This window comes from Aythya ferina (genome assembly GCF_964211825.1).
Source record: "Aythya ferina genome assembly, chromosome: 3".
In the NCBI taxonomy this organism is placed as follows: domain Eukaryota; kingdom Metazoa; phylum Chordata; class Aves; order Anseriformes; family Anatidae; genus Aythya; species Aythya ferina.
In genome coordinates, this window is record NC_140298.1 from 51544136 (window position 1) to 51561599 (window position 17464).

Consider the following 17464-nt stretch of genomic DNA (forward strand, 5'->3'; position numbering starts at 1 on the left):
CACTATCAGGCACGTTGGTGTTGTGTTTTCTCTCTTCCCTGCCTACTCCAAACAAAACTCGTCTCTGCTATTGCTTACTCTGTTTGACAATTTGAATGTGGTTCAGAGGGTTGTTTTTTTTTACAAGTTAGTGCTTTCATTTGGAAAACATGTTTTAACCATTTCTGAAAATATCCATTGTTGTGATGTCAGAGAATATCGTTTCTTGTAACAGAACACTTAGCCTAAATTATGTCACAAATAATTTAATTCCTGTCTAATGCATGTTTGTTTTTTGTTAGTTTATGCAATTTTATATCACAAGTGTCAATTGGCCAATCTCTCAGCTAATGTCCTGTGAAGAAACTAGAGCCCTCTCATCACACCACCGTGAAGGATATTGCAACTTTTTAGGGTTTTATAGAATGACTACGGCCTAGCAGTTTTGTGGTTCCTTTCATATGCTGGAAGGCACTGGAAACCTCTGGTACCTTTGAGAATTAAGGTTGGGGACAAAAAAGTTTCTCTTAACCAATTTCTGCACAGTACCGCTGTTGTACAGGGAAATCTGAAAGTCATATAGTCGTATAGTTTCTACTTGTATAGTCATGTCTGAAAGCTGAGAGTCGTAGAGTTTCATTCTGCTACCAGTGATGAAGATTCGTTTTACAGCATTTCTGTTTCTAGCTGTACTTTGCTGACTAGTATTATGCAAGAACGAGCATACAGACTGTCCGCTGCTGGACTGCATGGGTCAGCACCTGCTAAGAGCTGTGGGGACGAAGAGACCAAGGCAGCAGGAAGAAAGGAAATAAAGCAAGAGCGGGGAAGAGTCAGTGGTGGGACGTAACACTCCTCCAACACAAAAAACAATTGGGATGATTCTAGAAGCTAATCTGAAAGTTGTTGTAAAATGAAATGTAAGGACCGACTTGAATGTCCCACTAAAACCAAGGATGCCTATATTTGTCAGAGGAAAGATTTGGTCCATTTTGAGCTCTGCACGAGGACCTACAGGGCCTGCTGCTCGAAGGCCAGTGGGGCTCCTGGCCAGGTCAGGAGTCCCTTCTGTGGGTGCTGGTGACCACCGAGCTGGGCATGGAGGGGGGCTTTGGGCTGGGCACGAAGGAGGGTTTTGGGCTGGGCACGGAGGGCTTTGCCAGCCTCCATACTGAGTTGCTCTTGCTGATTTGGCATTTCGGAAAGAGGATTTTGGTGAACGATGATGTGCGCAGTGATGGCAATCAGGCACCCTGCATGAAGCACGACGGCATTCAGAGACAGCACCGGCATTTCTGACAGAAACCCGCTCCCAGCGCAACAGCTCCGAGTCACGGCGCTGTTTGTGTGTGTGTGTGTGTGTGTGTGTGTGTGTGTGTGTGCGGTGTTGTTTTTTAACACAACTTTCGCGGGCACGGCACGGGGGGGGACAACAGGCGTAGAGGGGAGGTTGCGGCACAGGGGCGGGCGGGCAGAGCCCCGCACCCACGTCCCCCGCCCCCTTCCTCCTCCTCCTCCTCCTCCTCCTGCTGCTGCTGCTGCTGCTGCTCCTCCTCCCGCCGCCGCCGCTCCCGTTAGCCCCCGGGGCCGGCTCTCGCGATGCCGTGCGGCCGCCGCCATGTTGTGACACTATTTTGATTCGGAGCGCAGCAGCCGCGGGGGAAGGGACGGGAAGGGAAGGAAGGGACGGGAAGGGGAGGGGGGGCCGGGCCGGGCCGGGCCGGGCGCGACGCGGAGCGGAGCGGAGGAGCCGCGGCGGTGCCAGCAGGAGGACGGCGGCGGCGGCGCCGCAGCCACCCAGCAGCCACCCAGCCAGGACCCAGCCACCCAGCCAGCCGCAGCCCGGCCGCCCCGCTAGTCCCGCCCGCCGCGGCAGCAGCAGCACGGACCCCGCTGCTCTCCCTCCTCCTCCTCCTCCTTCTCCTCCTCCTCCTCCTCCTTCCCCCCCGGAGCGGGACGGCGGCGGCGGGAGGCTGCGGAGCGGCTCGGGGCGGCGGGGTCCCCCCTGCCGGGCGGCGGCGCTGGTGGCGGTAGTGGCGGCGGCGGCGGAGGAGGAGGAGGAGGAGGAGGAGGAGGAAGGCGGAGGCGAGGCGGCAGCAGCAGGGTAAGGCTCCCCCCGCCCAGGCGGGCCTGGCGGCGGCTCCCGGGGCCGGGCTGCCCCGCTCCCATCCCGGGGCCTGGCGGAGGGGGCAGGGGGAGGCCTCGGGGCGGCTCCGCAGCCTCCGGCCCCGCCGCTCCCGGCCCCGCTGCCCCCCCGGGGCCCGGCAGGTGACAGGTGTGCGGCCGCCGGGCGCGGCTCCGCCATTTGGGGCCGAGGTGCGGTGCCGGGGGCTGCCCGGCGGGGGCTGCCCGGCGCCGAGGCCATATATAGCCTGTGTGGGGCCGGGGTGCGGGGCGGGCAGGGGCTGGGTGTAGCCGGCCGTGGGGTTTGGTGGCCTTCTCTATCGGTTTGGCCCCCCTGCGGGAGCCGGGAGCGCGGTGGGGAGGTGTGTGGGGCTTTGTCTCATTCATTGGAAGGCTTGCTGGGAAAGCCCGAGCCCTGCACGGTGCCCTGAGCTGCTGCGGGCCGGGCCTCGTGTGCTTTGTCCTGTGCTGGGCAGCACGGCGGTCCCTGCGCTGTGCCCAGGACCTGTAGGCACTTCCATCCTAGTGGCACCGAGTGCAGGGCTTTAAAAAAGGAGAGTAATCCCAAAAAAACACCTCCTTGCAAGGAGTGGGTTTCAGGCGTGCTTCTCTCGTCACCTTTAGTTTAAGGTGTTGACACCGGTTGAAATTCAGGAACCGCTTTTTTCATTTATAGAGGGCTGAAGATGGCATTGCACCTAATTTTCAGTGCTCTGACCTATATAGGTACTGGAAAGATAAACACAAAAAGTCTTTCTCTTCAACTGCTGCAACTATTTTCCATTATAACCATAGACACTAAAATTGTACAGCGTGTGCACTACAGTAAGGTGAGTTAGTGGCCCTATGGCAGTAGCATGGCCGTGATTTGCTGAAATCAAGAATAATTTTTGGTTTAGCCAGTGACTTAGCAGATAGCTAGGCATTTGCATTTCATCTAAATATTTCGATTTTGTTCTCTATCTGTATTGTTGTAATTAGGTTTTGTCAAAACTCACAGTTCTTATCTTGTCTATGTCTCTTGGCAAGAGGGAAGTTCCCCTGACAGATTAGGAGACCTGTATGTCGTCAGCTTCAGTAAGTTCTGCCCTCAGTTTAAAAGAAAGCTTCAGTCACTTCTGAGCTCATTGAAGTTACTCATCTGTTGGACTTATTAAGGCTCATTTGCAGATTGTACCTTGACTTGGGCTGTAGCAGAAGGCTCACTGAGCTGTCAGTTAAGAGCTGGGAGGACCTGGGTCATTGCTCCTCTTGCTGCTTTGCAGGAGAGCCTGCAGAAGGGAGTGGGTGGAGCTGTTGGAGGAGGTGTTGCGACTGAGAGATGTCTGATAAAGCGTCCTCCATACCATTATCTGTGTGGGCAGTGCCATCTTCCTGATACGCTGCCCTCACGCATACCAGCTCTCAAAATCTTTCTGAAACGTAAACCATTTTCATCTAAACATCAAGAGAAGTCAAATGGGTTCTTCCTTTAAGTTTGTTGGAACGAATATAGATTTTGTGAAAATGGGCACTCTTCCTATGATGGTGTCCTGGTCGAACCTTCTCATCCAGTGACAGGATGAAAGAAGGCAGTAGTTTTTCTCACCGTTGCATTGCTTTGAGGGCTGAGGTTGTGTTGTTTCATAATGGTCTTTAGTTTTATGAATAACTGGTATGCTTTTTAAGCATTATAGAATTAAACCTGTCATCTGTTGAAGAGATTATTTTCAGCAAACTTATATTTTTTTTGCTAGGGAGCTTAAAGTGCTTTTGGCAAACTTTCTTTGGGAGTAAGTACTTTGAAACATAAAACTAGATTGCTCTTCATCCTATTGCAAGTTCCTCCCTCTGACTGCGATCTCCTTGGTTGGAAACAGTGGAAGAAATAAGTTGGTCAGATGTGACCTCGAGTTTATGAAGTGACTGTAAATTTAGGACTGAGGGATCAGGCTGATCTTTTCTGAACTGTTGCAAGCGGAATGCCGAATGATGTTGCTGTTGGTGCTTTTACAGGAAATAGAACAAAAATTCCAGTGATTCAGAACTGGATTTTTTAAAGCTATACTCAAAACTCAAATATTTAAATGATTGAAGCAAAAGTTAACTTTTTTCCACCAATGTGTACAATGATTCGAGTTTTGCATTTTTTTTCCTCCTCAATTGCGTAGTAGGTTATCTCAACTCTAAAAGTATACACTCTGTATTTCAAACAGGAAAAATGCTGGTGGATGCTCTAAAACATCTGGAACCCTGATTAGCAAACTGGTCTTGATTGGATTCCGCATACATACATGCAGCTGGGAGAGCGAGAAAGCGGTCGGTTTCACAGTTGGATAAAAGTTTTGATAAACTGGTAATTGCACTTAGAGGTTACAGTATAAGAGTTGTTTCAGTTTCACCTTCTCTTAAGAATGCCTACCAGAAAAATCACTGTGACAGTATTAATGCTGTCCCTGACATAAGGCTTTTTAGATCGTTTTTGTATGACTCTAGAATTAAGAATTTATTTTTATTGAACTGATCAGCAAGCTCAAGGTATTCCAAAGAGTGTACAGATGATTACTGCATTCTTTCTAGCTTTGTGTTGTGCTGCCTTTGGATTTTGGTGTTCCTCAGTTAGTAATCTGGTTCTAGTAAAGCCAAGTGGAATAGTTGCACATAATTAAAGTGGAGAGTTTGGTGTTGTGTGTATGTGATATCCTGATGTAACTGGAGCACATCGGTTGTTGAATGAAAGGCATCATTAAAGATGATCTTGTTGTAGGTGCAGCCAAGGTGGAGTTAAATAGTTAATATCTTTAGAGCGTCTTGGGTATCTTTGGCGGCAAGAAGTTGAGCATTACCTACGGTAGTGTGCTGAATAGTTTTGTTCAATATCTGGCCGCAGAACTTCAGTTAAAAAAAAAAAATCGTTAAAAATAAAGCATTTTGCTAAGAATATAATAGATGTATAATCAGTTTTTATGGCAGTATGGAAAATGTATAGCTCTTTACTATGCTGAACAGAGATGAAGATCAAATTTCACTGTGTTTAATGATGAGTGGTTTAAAACTCATTCACATCCTGGTTGTACTATGAGCAGAACCTAGTTTTTCCTTTCTTTAATTGCTAGCATTTCAGAAGGGATGTAAAACTTGTGCTCCCTTTGATATTTAGAGAAGTGTTGACTTAGCAATGTGGAATGGTTTAAAAAATAAAAACTAGCACATCTGAAGGTTGCACGGACTTTCTTGAAAACACTTTTAAGAAGTGTGCGCCCATTAGTCGTGATATGGTTAGGCTTGCTAGAATTTCCAAAAAGGAGAAAGACAAAACTACGAGATATTTATGATTTTCTGAAGTTAGTATTTGTGTGTTAAGTATTTAAGCTTGTGTCAGATCTAATGAAATCTGGTGTTATCTGCATGCTGACTGCTTGGCATGCTGGTGCTGCTGGCAGAGCAGGCAGATTGCCGCCTGCTTTTCCCCGTCGTTGAAGGCTCTGATTTGAGGTTCTCTTCTCTACGTAGCCGTCAGTCTTCACAAAACTTGCAGAGGCCTTTTTTTAATCTTTGAGACTTTTATACCACCTTGAAAATGTGTTTGAAATGGTCAAAGGATGCAAATAGTTATTAAAAGGAACATGGAAGTGCAGTTTAAGAAACCTTAATTATACCTAGTAGAAAATAAATTTTGGAACTTGGAAATTCAGAATGAACCGATCTCACGTGGATAAGATGCTGAGATGAGCTGGTTTTCTGTGTAACTTTTTAAAAGAAATAGTTACCTTTGAAGAGGTTGGACTTCAGTTTGTTCACTGGCTTTTACATGCGGACCTAAAAATTGAATAGAATTGGTGTTTTTGAGGATTGTGTGAGATGTTAAAATGTTGCTCCAGACAGGTCTTTGACACCTTGGTCTTCTGTTTGTGTAGATTGTCTTCAGAAAGGCAAATTAAATATGAAGATACAAGTCTCAAGCAATTATGTTTTCTTTAATCCCGTGCCTCAATAAATTTTGAGCTCATCAGCTAACTTCATTGAAGACACAATTAGCCAAGAGGCAAGGTCTCAGATTTTTGCATTTTAATATTTAACAAGCTTTCCTAAAATGGATGTCTTCACTGAGTAGAGGATCTCTTTGGGGGAAAAGTCTTGCATGAGCATATTGGTTACCTGTGTTGAGCATGCCAGTTGGCCAGTCTTTGGGGTAAGAACTAGATATGACGGGCAGTACTCCTCTTTTCAGCTGGTAGTTAGAGGGCAGGATAAGTTAGGTACGCTGTGGGTAGGGCTTGGAAAAAGGGGGCAAGATAAAGGGCATCTGGGACAGGGGTGGAAGGCGATTCCTTGGGACTTGGGAGCACGGCTGGAGCAGCGCATACCTGTGGGGAGTGAGGCTGTGCTAGCCCTGCTGCTCATGGGACAGTTCCTTGGAGAGCAGCAGCTGCCAGCCTGGGTTTACTGAACAAAAATGATGCTACAAAGGATTCTTAAGAAGATGAAGACTGAAGGGGGAGAAAAAGTATGGTACATAAGGTAGCTAGGTGGACTGCCACGCTGCTGACGTGCCTGTTGGGTGTCTGCTGGTGCTTCCACGCATGAAACCTCTTCTGTGCCCCCGGGACTGGCTCACTGCAGGGCTGTGATTACACTTAACCCCACCTGCAGCAGCACAGGGCAAGAATGTCCATGAGGGAGGAGTTGCTTCAGCTGCATAAGAAATACATGTTGCTCTCAAAATACTTGATAGCCAACGTGTTATTTAATTGTTACATCCGTTTTCCAAGTTTAAATGACCTGACTAGCTGCCTCATGTCAGTGTAACTCAGTCACGCCTATGTGGGCTGTCGCGTGCAGCGGTGTAGTGAATGTGCTCCCGGGTCTAACAGGTTCATCCATGACAATGAGCCATGGTAGCATCAAACTGTTTTAATGTCTGAAATAATTTGTTACTACCCTTCCAAGTGAAGATTTTGGTCTAGTTCATTGAATCTTGAAGTAGGTATTTATCTTGTAGACCTCTGTTGCACAAATGATGCTAGCCAAAATGGAAGAGAACTCACTGGCAGGCAGGTGAAATGCTTAACAGCAAACTTTCAATTCTATTTACTGCAGTGTATGTTCTTTAACTATTGGGCAAGAAGAGGCTTTGCTGTTTTCGTAGGTGACTGGTACAAAGATCAAGTGTGAATATATGGCCAGGGAGTAATTGTTAGGAAAATTCCTAAAAGCTATCACACTTAGGGCTTTAGAATGCATTTTGTTATATGTTGTGTTTTTTGTTGTTTTTTTTTTTTTTATATATATATAAACTCATTTGTTGATCACTGTGTTTTCAGCATGTTTTACTTTTTCAGCAGTGTAAACTAACTGGAAAAAAAAATATAGGCTTCAATATCTAGCCACCCCACCAGATGTTAGTCCTTGTTACTGATCTGATGTTTCAGAAGCTGTGAGTAACGTATACATCGAGATACATGGATACATCCATCACCTATTTTCCTGCATCTATTTAGGAAAAAAAATGGGCTTTTGCTTCGTACTGAAGGTTAGAAATACAGAAAATACTTTTCCTGCGGAAGTCCTAAGTCTGATTTCCTCAGGTGGAAAAAATTATGAACGGTTTCACCTTTGTAGGAAAAAACTCACACTTCAAAGAAATGAAGTTGTATAGTGTGGCATGGAATTGCATCCTTTGTCAATTCAGGTTGTCTTCAAATCCTTCACAAGGTCCATGCCCTTGCTGTGCTAGGTATCTATTTTTGCAGTACTGTGCTGTCTTTTTGCAATGTTGATAATTTTCTTCCTGACTTTTTAAGAATCTGTCTCTGCAGACGTAGATTTTGCAGAACACAGAATTAGTCTCCTCTAGCCACCTCTTTATTGCCATCCTTTCATAATTGTAGGTGACCTAGAAAAGAGTAGATCTGTTTGTTTGTATCGTTCTTCACTCTCCCTTTCCCTTTGCAAATCTGTGGTATATACTTCACAATTCAGATGCTGGTGCCCTCTTGTTTGTGTTTGTTTTTACTTTGTTTGCATTTTTTCCTCACCTGTTCCAACCGTTCTTCTCGGAAACTCCTCTTCCTTCTTCAGAAAACAGTTCAGCACTTGTCATTCCCTTTTCAATTCTGTTTCCTCTTCAGAGTCTCTGTTGCTAAGTTTGCCCCTGCTCTGGTCAGGCTTTCCTGGGAGACAAAGAAAGTGTCATGAGCTCTGTGCTTGGATTTCTTTCAATTCATTCATCTGCTTCAAATTGCTACTTTCCCTTTGTTGGACAAAGCATTTTTTTTGAAAGGGAATGGTAGGTTATTTTTGTTAGAGCCTTCTTTAATCTAACAGGTTTAAGCCGGTTGTGAACAGCAGTGGGAATCTCCTTGGGCTCAGCAAAAGTGAGCTTAAAAGGCATTTTAGGTTGATACGTACTGGATTTAGTGAAAGGTGCTCGTTCTGGAAGCAGTAAGTTTCACGTTTGCTTATGAAAAAGCTGCTTCAGTTTTTTTAAAATAAATGGTGCCTCGTTCTCCCTTTAAAAAAAAAAAAGTGTATTTGTCAGGTCTGTGGTAAATGAGTGTTTTTTTACTTTTATTTTTTTGGTCTGAGACTGTAGTTTAAACTGTGTTGCTGGAATAATTGCCAATACTAGATTATTGTATTTTATTTATGCTTTGGTATTGGCTGGAGAACTTGACTTGGATTAGGCTCTATTGTGCAGAGCACTATATAAATATTTATTAAGGCAGTCCCAGAAGAGTTTGCAGTCCCATGAATAATAAAAAGTTTACTAAGATACATATATTGGATTAGACAGAGACGTTTAGCAAAGTGTTCATGTTAGCTTTCATTTCTTATATGCCTATTGTTAGTTTTTCAGTGATTTTAAGCAGTGCCTATCTTAAAGGAAAAAAACAAAAGTTAAAATTGCCTGCCTGCTGCAGCATTGTCTTGAACAGCAGTAATTCATGTAGCTGTTTTGACACAAGACTTTTAAGATTTGTCTGAATGATTCATGCAAAAGCTATGAAATTACTTAAGTGGGAACTTCACCAGCCTGGGTTTGGTGGTGGCTGCTGAGGGCAGAGGTAGGTGCATCAGAGCTGGGAAGGCTGCTCCAGTTGTGACGGTGGCGTGCGTTTGTGGTACTGCACTCGAGGCCAGTCAGAATGAGAGAGCTTTTGTCTTAAATGGGTTGAATGCAAGTAGAAATTTGACAACTAAGCATTTTTTAAGCAATGTAACTTAAGTTGTGTTTGAGTTAGGACTTAACGTGAAAGTATGAATGAAAGGGGTTGATAAAGAATTGGTTCCAGCTCTTCCCCAAGAAGCACATTTCAATCTTCCTTTCCCAGCCCTAAAGAAGTACACCGCTTTTGGGGTTCCTCTTCCACAGTATCTGGTGAAAGAGATTAAAAAATAAACTGTAAGCAGCCCGAGAGCAACTGTCCTTTGGATTGGGGAATTTTCTGTTTTCTCCAGCCTCTTGTTTCAAGCAGGTAATGTGTTGAGCAGCATGGTTCAGAGAAAATACCCATTATTTGTTTCTTTTTCCTCTACAAAGGCTTGAAAACCCCTGTGGTTTCCAGGCTGAAGGGAAAATATCACTTCTCCCAGTAGTGCTTTCATACACATAACTGCAAAGGGGGAAAATATCAATATGCTAATCTGTTATCTTCACGCTTTTGGTGAAAACAGGTCTCGTCGAGGCTGTGAACACTACCAACATACTTGCATTATTTTGGATGCATGCAAGCGTGAGATCCTTCTGTAATGCAGTTGTATGTCTGCAGAGATACAGTGCGGTTATACAGGTAAAATGGTGGTAGAACTTCCTTCACTGGGGTGAGGCGTTTTATGGATGTGAAATACACCGGGTGCTCTGACTCTTGTTGGTATTTCTATGTAAATGAGTATGCTTGGAGTGTAGGTAAAAGTGCCCCTGAGGCTGCACCTTCACAGAAATAAATGGAAGAACGCAAATGGCTGTGAGCATCTGGGCCGGTCTGAGAGCTTGCTGTGACCGAGGGCTGAAAGCTTCTTTTGCTGCCACAAGTGGCTGGTCTTTGGTTTCAGCTGTCCATGAGCCAGGTCAGTCTATGAACGCGGAGATAGAAAACGAACCAGAAAAAGTGGATTGCTGTTCACATTTCTTAGGTGATCTTGTGGAAGGAGAGTCCCTCCTTGGTGCTGGTGAGCCGCTAGATCAGTTCAGCAGTGTCCTGCAACTTCATGCTGGGGGTGATGTTTCTCGCGTCAGCAGTTCTAGCATATGGATTTGCTGTCCTTTCCCTTTAGTTCACTGATGTGGTTTGTAGTTTGATCCCACAAATAACTTTTTCTGCACAGCTGAGGCAAGGAGGAAGGGATAAAGAGTTCTTTAAGCTTGTGTTGCTGATGAAGAAAGCCTCTCATGAAAATGCAGTCCTGAGAGCGGTGATAGCCAAGCAGCAAGGGCAGTTCAAGAAGTCACCTCTGCCAGCCTGTGGCTGTGCTGCTGTTTGCATGCTCCCCAACAGAATCACAGAAATAACACAGGTTAAAAGCTAGCCACTGGAAAAAGCGGGACAGGAACTGCTTGAACCGACTTCACCGACAGAACAGGCGAGTGGGTTCTGACAGGGAAATCTTCACCAGTGGCCTGTGTGGGCGAAAGATGGATGCAGTAATTTCTTTTCGAGTTATCTGGAGGTAGGCAAAGAATCTCAAGTGCTTTAAACAGGCATATTTTAATTACAGGGCTGTAAGTGATGGTGCCTGTAAGAATCCTAGCAGTCTCCTCTGTCTCAGTAAGAACGGCTGGGTTTTTCTAAAGCGTTTAGTCTGGAAATGCTGTAGCCTGGTGTTGCAATGTAGAAGGATGTGCAGGTCCCACTGAAGCTGGTGAAAGCGTGGCAAATGGCTAAGCCTAACCGCAGTGAGGTATGCGAAGTATGGAGGGAGAGAGAGGTGGAGAGTCACTTAGAAAAGGGATGCAATGTTGTTGATGCTTGAGGAAGGAGGTGGTTAAGATGGGATAGCAAAACAGATGTTTTGTAAATACAGTCCTGTTTCACCAGCACACTACAGAGGAGTCTTACTTGAGCTGGGTTTGAGTTAGAGCCTTCTGTAATCTCTAATGGTTATGAGAGGAAACTGGTGAACCTATTAAATTACAGTCTGCTATTCAGCTGCACTAGTGAATGTGAAACCTCAGCTGAAGATCAGTGCATTAAAATCAGTGTGTAGGTGTTCTTTCTTCAAGTTGCAGGTTTGGGGTGGACTTTGGAACATCATAGGGTAGTTACCAATATGGCCTGTGTGTGCAGATTTTGTGCTGGCAGATACTGAACAACTTTCTGAAACTGAAGTTTAATGTAAATGTCCACCTGCATACAAAATGCTGTCCGAACCACAAGCATTTGAGCCTTATGTAGGTGCTGAAGTTTGCCATCACCTCTTTGTTGTTTGATTTTTTTATTCTTTTGCTTTTGATTAAATTTTTGTTGCGGGCTTCAGTTTCGAGTAAATTCCCAGCGACGGAGAGTATCTGAAAGTCCAAGTACCACCTAATGGTGTTAGCAGAGTTGATGGAGCTACAGGCTTCCTTCCTGTTGAAACTGGCCAAAAGACCAGGCCAAACTGTAGCTTGTGTTTCTGCGCTGCGGAGCCAGTGGCAGCCCTGCCGAATGTTTTTTCCACTCCCCATCAATGAGCAGGGAGCTTCTTGCCAACGCAAATGAGATCTTGAGACCTGCAGCTTGACTCAACATAATATAGCTCGTGCTGAAAAAGAATGCTTCAGCTGAAAAAAAAGTCAGTGTTACACTAGCATGAGATCTTGTTAATTAAACTCCAATTTTTTTTTATTTTTTTTTTTTAGTATTACAGGAAAATAGTGTTTCAGCTCTGGATGTGCGACTTCAGGCTGTTGCCGGTGTGTGATAAGGGCAAGTCATCACCTCGTGCTGTCACATCAGTGAATGTGGCAGAATGTGTGCGGTGGCTTCTCGGGCTGTCAAAATTCACTGGTTTCAGAAGCACTTTCTCATTTCACATTTTATCATCGCACCTAGAGCTCCCAACTTTTAGTTGTGTTTTCTGATGTGAATGCATCGACCAGCTAAGGTTGGAAATCGATTTAGGAGGAGCCTGGCAGCATGGCTTTGTGCACCTTCGGAATTCAAGAATTTATTGTCGCTGCCTCACTTCTGAATCTATAGCTACATGTAACTAGAAGGAACAATACTTACTTTGCTATTCATCGACGGAGGAAAAAATGCACTTTTATCACAAAACTAAAGCACAGAGGTTTTCTTCATACCTTTCTTCTTGCCAGCTCTTGTGAAAAGTCCACATCTGTGTTTTTCAATTATCCCTGCCTGTAGCCCACAGCTTAGTGTTTTTGCAGGACAAACATCAGAAAACTGGAATGGGTGAAAAATTGAATTCTTCTCAAATACAAAGCTAAGCACAAGAGTAACAAATCCTTTACCACTTAGTCTGCATTTGTTAATCTCATCTTTCAGTAGTTGGTCTACCTCTATTAGCAAGCCTCTTATCTTTGATGCAAATGAAATAAATAGATTGTTACTTCGGTGTTGTGAATAGCTATCCATACAGCCTCACTTCTTTCCCCCCATGCAGTTGTTTAATATATTTTTATAAAATGGGATCCCGGCACTCTGTAGTTTCCTGGAAACACCTGGTATCTGGTTATGCCTGTGGTCAGAAGGATACACGTAGGCACCGAAGCTCAATAGCTTGGAAGCTCCGACTTGCATGCGCTTTCATATTTTCAGTGTTTAACTCGGTTGTGAAGAGATGCAGCTAATTTCTTAGTTAAGGGCTACGTGGTGGTATATCTAGAAAGCACAAAAACATTAAATAAGAGAGGGAGAATAAGAGATTAATAAAGGGAGTGGGAAATTCATTCAGAATTACTGACAAGTTAATAACATGCTACTTTAATCTGTGAAACATACTAGCTTTTTTCCACTTTTGGCACATGCTAATATGTATAAAAATTGTTGTTTCTACAATTAAAAAAGTTGGTTAGGTTTCATAGTTTAATAGTAGGTTTGTCAGTTTCAGGAAGCAGCTCTTCTTTTTGTGCTGCTAGATGATAGTGTAATCTTGATATCTAGCTGCTTAAATAATGGTTCATCTCTATGCTTTCCCTCAGCCCCTCGTCCCCTGTTTTGGTCTGTGGGTTTTTTCAGTTGTTTGGTGTTCTACCTTATTTTTGAGGGGGTGATCTTTAAATCTTGCCTCTGTTGCAGGAGTTTGTCTTCATGTATGGCATGGCAATACCTATCGGGAGACCTCAAATACTGGAGGCATTTCTGCCCTTCCCAACATACATTTCCTCATCCCTTGTTAATCTCCTCTTCCCAAATCCTGTTTGCAATGAGGTACAGAAAAAGTCATTGTTGTTAGTCCCTTACATAGCAGGAAGCACGGTGATGATCACATCTTGCTTTTAGAGATGCTTGGAGAAAAAGTGGCATCTTTCTCTTCTTTGAAGAAGGTTCATAGTGAAGCATGGGAAATGCTTGGGGCAGAGGGGCTGGTTTTAAAGTGGTGTATTACCAGTTCCTGGGCAGGAGATCTGTATCTTATTCTCTAAAGGAGGTAAATATGGGAAAGTGGGAGCTAGAGGTACGACTGTTTAGAGATGTCTGTTGCTTTTGGTGTGTGTGCTTTTGGTGTGTATGCTCCCTGAAGAAATGCCACAGGAACAATTAGTTGTTGGCACAGACGTGAATATTTCTAGTTGACTTTTCCTTGCTAGTGCCTGTTACCTCATTTTGTATAAGGTTGGGTTTTGCAGTGGGGGCCTTGGTTTTGTCCTTCCATGTGTTAGTTTGGGAACTAACAGAGGAGAAAGTGCAAACAGTTTGCAGTTTTGATGACCGCCTTTCTTCCTTTCTCTCCCCTGGTCCTTGGCAGCCGTTCTGTGAAGGAAGGCTTCTGCTACCCGAGGACCTGCTGCTCGTGTGGCTGTGCAGGTGAAGCTGGCCATGTGTAAATACAGCTTGAGCTCTGGTAGCCCAGAACTGTGGCAGCCTGGCTGTAGGCCTTTTCCTGGTATAAGCTCCCTTCCTACCCAAGGGCTTTAATTCCTCTCCTAGAGAAGAGGAGAGGTGGAAAAGAGGACTCGTGTCTGTACTTTTCTTTGTGGTACTGTGTTTGATAGCTGAAGAGCTTTCTTCCCTATCTGCCACCTGGAGCTTAGCTCTTGAAGGTGTCATGCCAGTCTTTGTGAGGCTTCTCCACCTGCTCCTGCTTTCTGGCTGTGTCTCAACAACTGTGTTAAAAGACAGCACAGTCTTGTGTAGCTGTACTAGATGTTTTACTTCCTAAATGCTTGTTCTAGTGGTAAGGCAACGTAAAATCAGAGAAGTCTCTTCTAGTGTTGAACACAACACTACAATGCTAACACAGGGCTTTTTCTCCCTCCTCTAAAATTACCCTCAGGAAAACCAAAGGGTGTGATTTATAAATCCAAGTTGGCTCAGCCCCTTTCCCTGTGTTGGCACTGGCATTTGTCTGAGTCAAAGCTAATCTAGCAGAAAATTAACCCTACTTTTTTCCCCTCTGTTTTTGCTCCCTGAACTGGCTTGCTGCAGGATCAGATGTGTGCCAGCACTGGCTCATATCATGGGAGGGAGAGGGGATATGTTTGCTTGGGAGCAGCAGGGATGGCAGTGCAATACTGAGTTATGTTGGAGATGTGTTCCCAGGAGTGGCTGGAGTATCTAGCCTTCCTGACACTGAAACATCTCGAGAAAATGGTGGATTAGCCAGGGACTTGGCTTGCTTACTAAGATGCAAAAAGCAATTTGATGAAGTCTGGCTTTCAATAAGTTTCTACCCAAATGCTGGATTTCCACCTTGCACTTCTCCCATCGACTAAAGAAATGATTTTGTTTTGTAAAGAGGGAAAAAGAAAATACTTGACCAGCCCAGAAGTCAAAGTGTGTTTGTGAGGTTATCCTCTGTACTCCTTGACCAGGAGAGAGTGGTGTAAGAGGTTGTTGGGAAAAGAAACCTCAAAGTTCGTGGAAGAAACCAAGATGATGCTCAAGGTGGGTCTCCAGGGTCAATGAGAAGGGAGCAGAAGTTGCTTAGTTAGCGGACTCCATGCCCACTGCTGCAGTTGCTTCAGACCTTTCCTTCTGCGTGCATCTATTTCTGTGGGAAACAGGGCATGGGAAGGCCTCGTTGATACCAAAGTGTCCTACAATGATCATATGTTTTACCCTTCTTAGTATTCAGTAGTGATAAATGATACTGTCATTTATTACGAAAGGTGGAAGTGTTTTGAAAATGTACTTACAAGCAGTGGGTGGATTTTTCTCCCTTGCTCATTAGCCTCCTTCTGCCTACCCACCTCTCAGCTGATCAAATCACTGTGGAAAGGGAGTTAACCGTGGGAGACTTCACTGCTGTGGAGGCTGCAGGACAAGGTATCGCTGGTCGTGCCTGAAGAGAGTGAGAGAATTGTTTAGATACTGCCGGGAAGCCTATAAGCTTAGCAAGGTAATGTCAAGCATTTTTCTTTAGTAATGGCAGTCTCTTTCTCAGGAAAGTATGGGTAAAACAAAGGACAGCAAAGCACAAAACATAAGACGTGTTCTATTATTAGATCTTTGGACTTAACTCTTAATAACTCTTAATCTTGTGTTTCATTATTCCATTATATCTAAGTCTGCTGTTCTGAAAATGTGATGTCTTTGAGTAAATGCATGAAAATTTTCTCCAAATGCTTAAAATAACCAAGAATGTTTGCTCTCGTTAGAGCAATTCTGCTTTCACTTAGCTGTAATAAGAGAAACTTAGAACTGATTGCTTTTGCTATAGTCATCCTTAAACTTGAAAAAACACTTCCTATCTTAAGAAGAAAAGCACTTTACATTTTGAAAAGCAATATTGCTCTCTGATTTCTGCTCTTCTGTTTGATAGGGCTTTAGTCTGTAACATGTAATTATTTTGCAGAGTATACTTCGATAGATACATGAAACACTTTATACTGACAATGTTTATGTTCTGTTTTGAAGAAATGGTGAAGCTCTTTTCAAGTCGTAAGAAATACTCTGCTTGTGAAAGGTGTGAAGGAAGGAGAGTGCTTTCCTTGAAAAGCTGGAGATCCTAATTTCGAGCCCAGAGCAAATGAGTTTTTGCTTAGGTTCGAACTGCTTGTTTAATTTCTTCTTTAAGAAATTAGATTCAGATCTCATGACAGTTATGAATCCAGGTTTCTTCCTTCACTTTTCTAACCAAGGGAAAGGAATTGTTTTTTATCATCAATATCTTTTTTTAAAAAAGAAGCCTAGGATTACAGATGTTAGTAAGAGTACTTTTTAAATTTCTTGCCTTTATCTTCAGCAGTTAGGGGCAGTGATGCTCTAAGTATCTGTGGTCTGTTAAGGGATCATGATGATAGCTTTCAGATATTTCCTGTATAAGTAGATAAATATGTTGGTAACAAATTATTTGGTTGTTCCATACATGTTAGATTTTACCTTTAATGCCATGCATGTCGAACAGATCTCCTTTTGTTGGTATTTGAGGAAATGGCAAGTAGGGACATCAAGCTTTGTGACCGGGGGTGCTGGGAAGGTCTTCTCTGATCTGTTTTGAGCTCTGGCCGCCTCTTCTCTCAGTTATGATCGTGTACACTTTTCTTTTTAGTTTTCCTGTTGTATCTCAGTCACCTCTTTCCTGAGCTGAGAGAATGAAACGTAATACTTCGTAGGCTGCTGGAATTCAAGTATGAGAGACTAGGTTTTGGGTCTTAAAGTCACACTGATGTCTTATGTTTTGATGTAGATAAGAGTTTTATCAGAGAAGCCAGTAAAATTATCTTTCGAGAGCAGATGCCGTTTCCAAGGAGAACGGGATCAACAAGTCATGTAGGCACACAGAGCTGTCTGTATGGAGGACCTTGTGTTTGTGAGTAGTGCTGCTCCCGGCTGACAACAGGAATTTTTAGGCACTATACAGATTTTGTCGCTCTTGCTAGTGGCTATTTCTGACGGCCTTTCTCCTCTGTTCATTTTCCTGGGTATCCTACAAGGGGTTATGTACTTTAATCTTTCCAAACACATTTTTTAACCTGTTCCTCCAGCCTATAGTGACAGCTCTATTTCAGACTACATCTGTAACTGGTTTTGTTTTGCTGATTGCAGCGAGTGGAGCTTGTTGAAATCTGTGAAGATCTGAAAGTGAAATTTCTACTTGTGGTTACTGTTCAGGAGATGAGTGAGTGGAGAAAAGGGGATGTAGGGTAATTGAAGCGTTGGTTTCTGCATATGTTTATTCTGTGATTATTCTCAGCGTATTCTTGCTCACTAGTAGGGTATGTGTGAAGAGATGAGAGGAACAAGTAGCAAAGGAAACATAGAGCCAAGCCGAGTCG

The 17464-nt window shown here is 44.0% G+C and overlaps 1 protein-coding gene and 1 long non-coding RNA gene across 14 annotated transcripts in view; one reads left to right on the top strand and one right to left on the bottom strand.

Moving 5' to 3' along the window:
* Positions 1 to 1705: 1705 nt before the first annotated feature.
* The window catches only part of TAB2 (TGF-beta activated kinase 1 (MAP3K7) binding protein 2), a 60223-nt gene continuing 44464 nt past the window's right edge, over positions 1706 to 17464 (top strand). Inside the window, exon 1 of one of the 6 annotated variants that reach the window (XM_084512391.1) lies at positions 1706 to 2083. The gene's annotated coding sequence lies outside the window, so the exon portion shown is untranslated. Of the gene's footprint in view, positions 2084 to 2829; positions 2934 to 4307; positions 4402 to 15440; positions 15586 to 16924; positions 16999 to 17464 lie in introns of those variants that run through there. The other 5 variants (XM_084512393.1, XM_084512395.1, XM_084512394.1 and 2 more) reach the window with 5 other exon arrangements.
* LOC311433374 lies at positions 5297 to 16864 on the bottom strand. Of its 8 annotated transcripts, XR_014690717.1 has the most exons (7): positions 16569 to 16864; positions 15383 to 15528; positions 11930 to 12905; positions 8494 to 11845; positions 8121 to 8255; positions 5853 to 5901; positions 5297 to 5655 (listed from the first exon to the last, which is right to left on the bottom strand). It is a non-coding gene; the product is annotated as an uncharacterized lncRNA (long non-coding RNA). The 8 variants fall into 8 exon arrangements; XR_014690718.1 differs by having other exon boundaries at positions 8121 to 11845; XR_014690719.1 differs by lacking the exons at positions 5297 to 5655; positions 5853 to 5901 and adding an exon at positions 6136 to 7978 and having other exon boundaries at positions 9098 to 11845.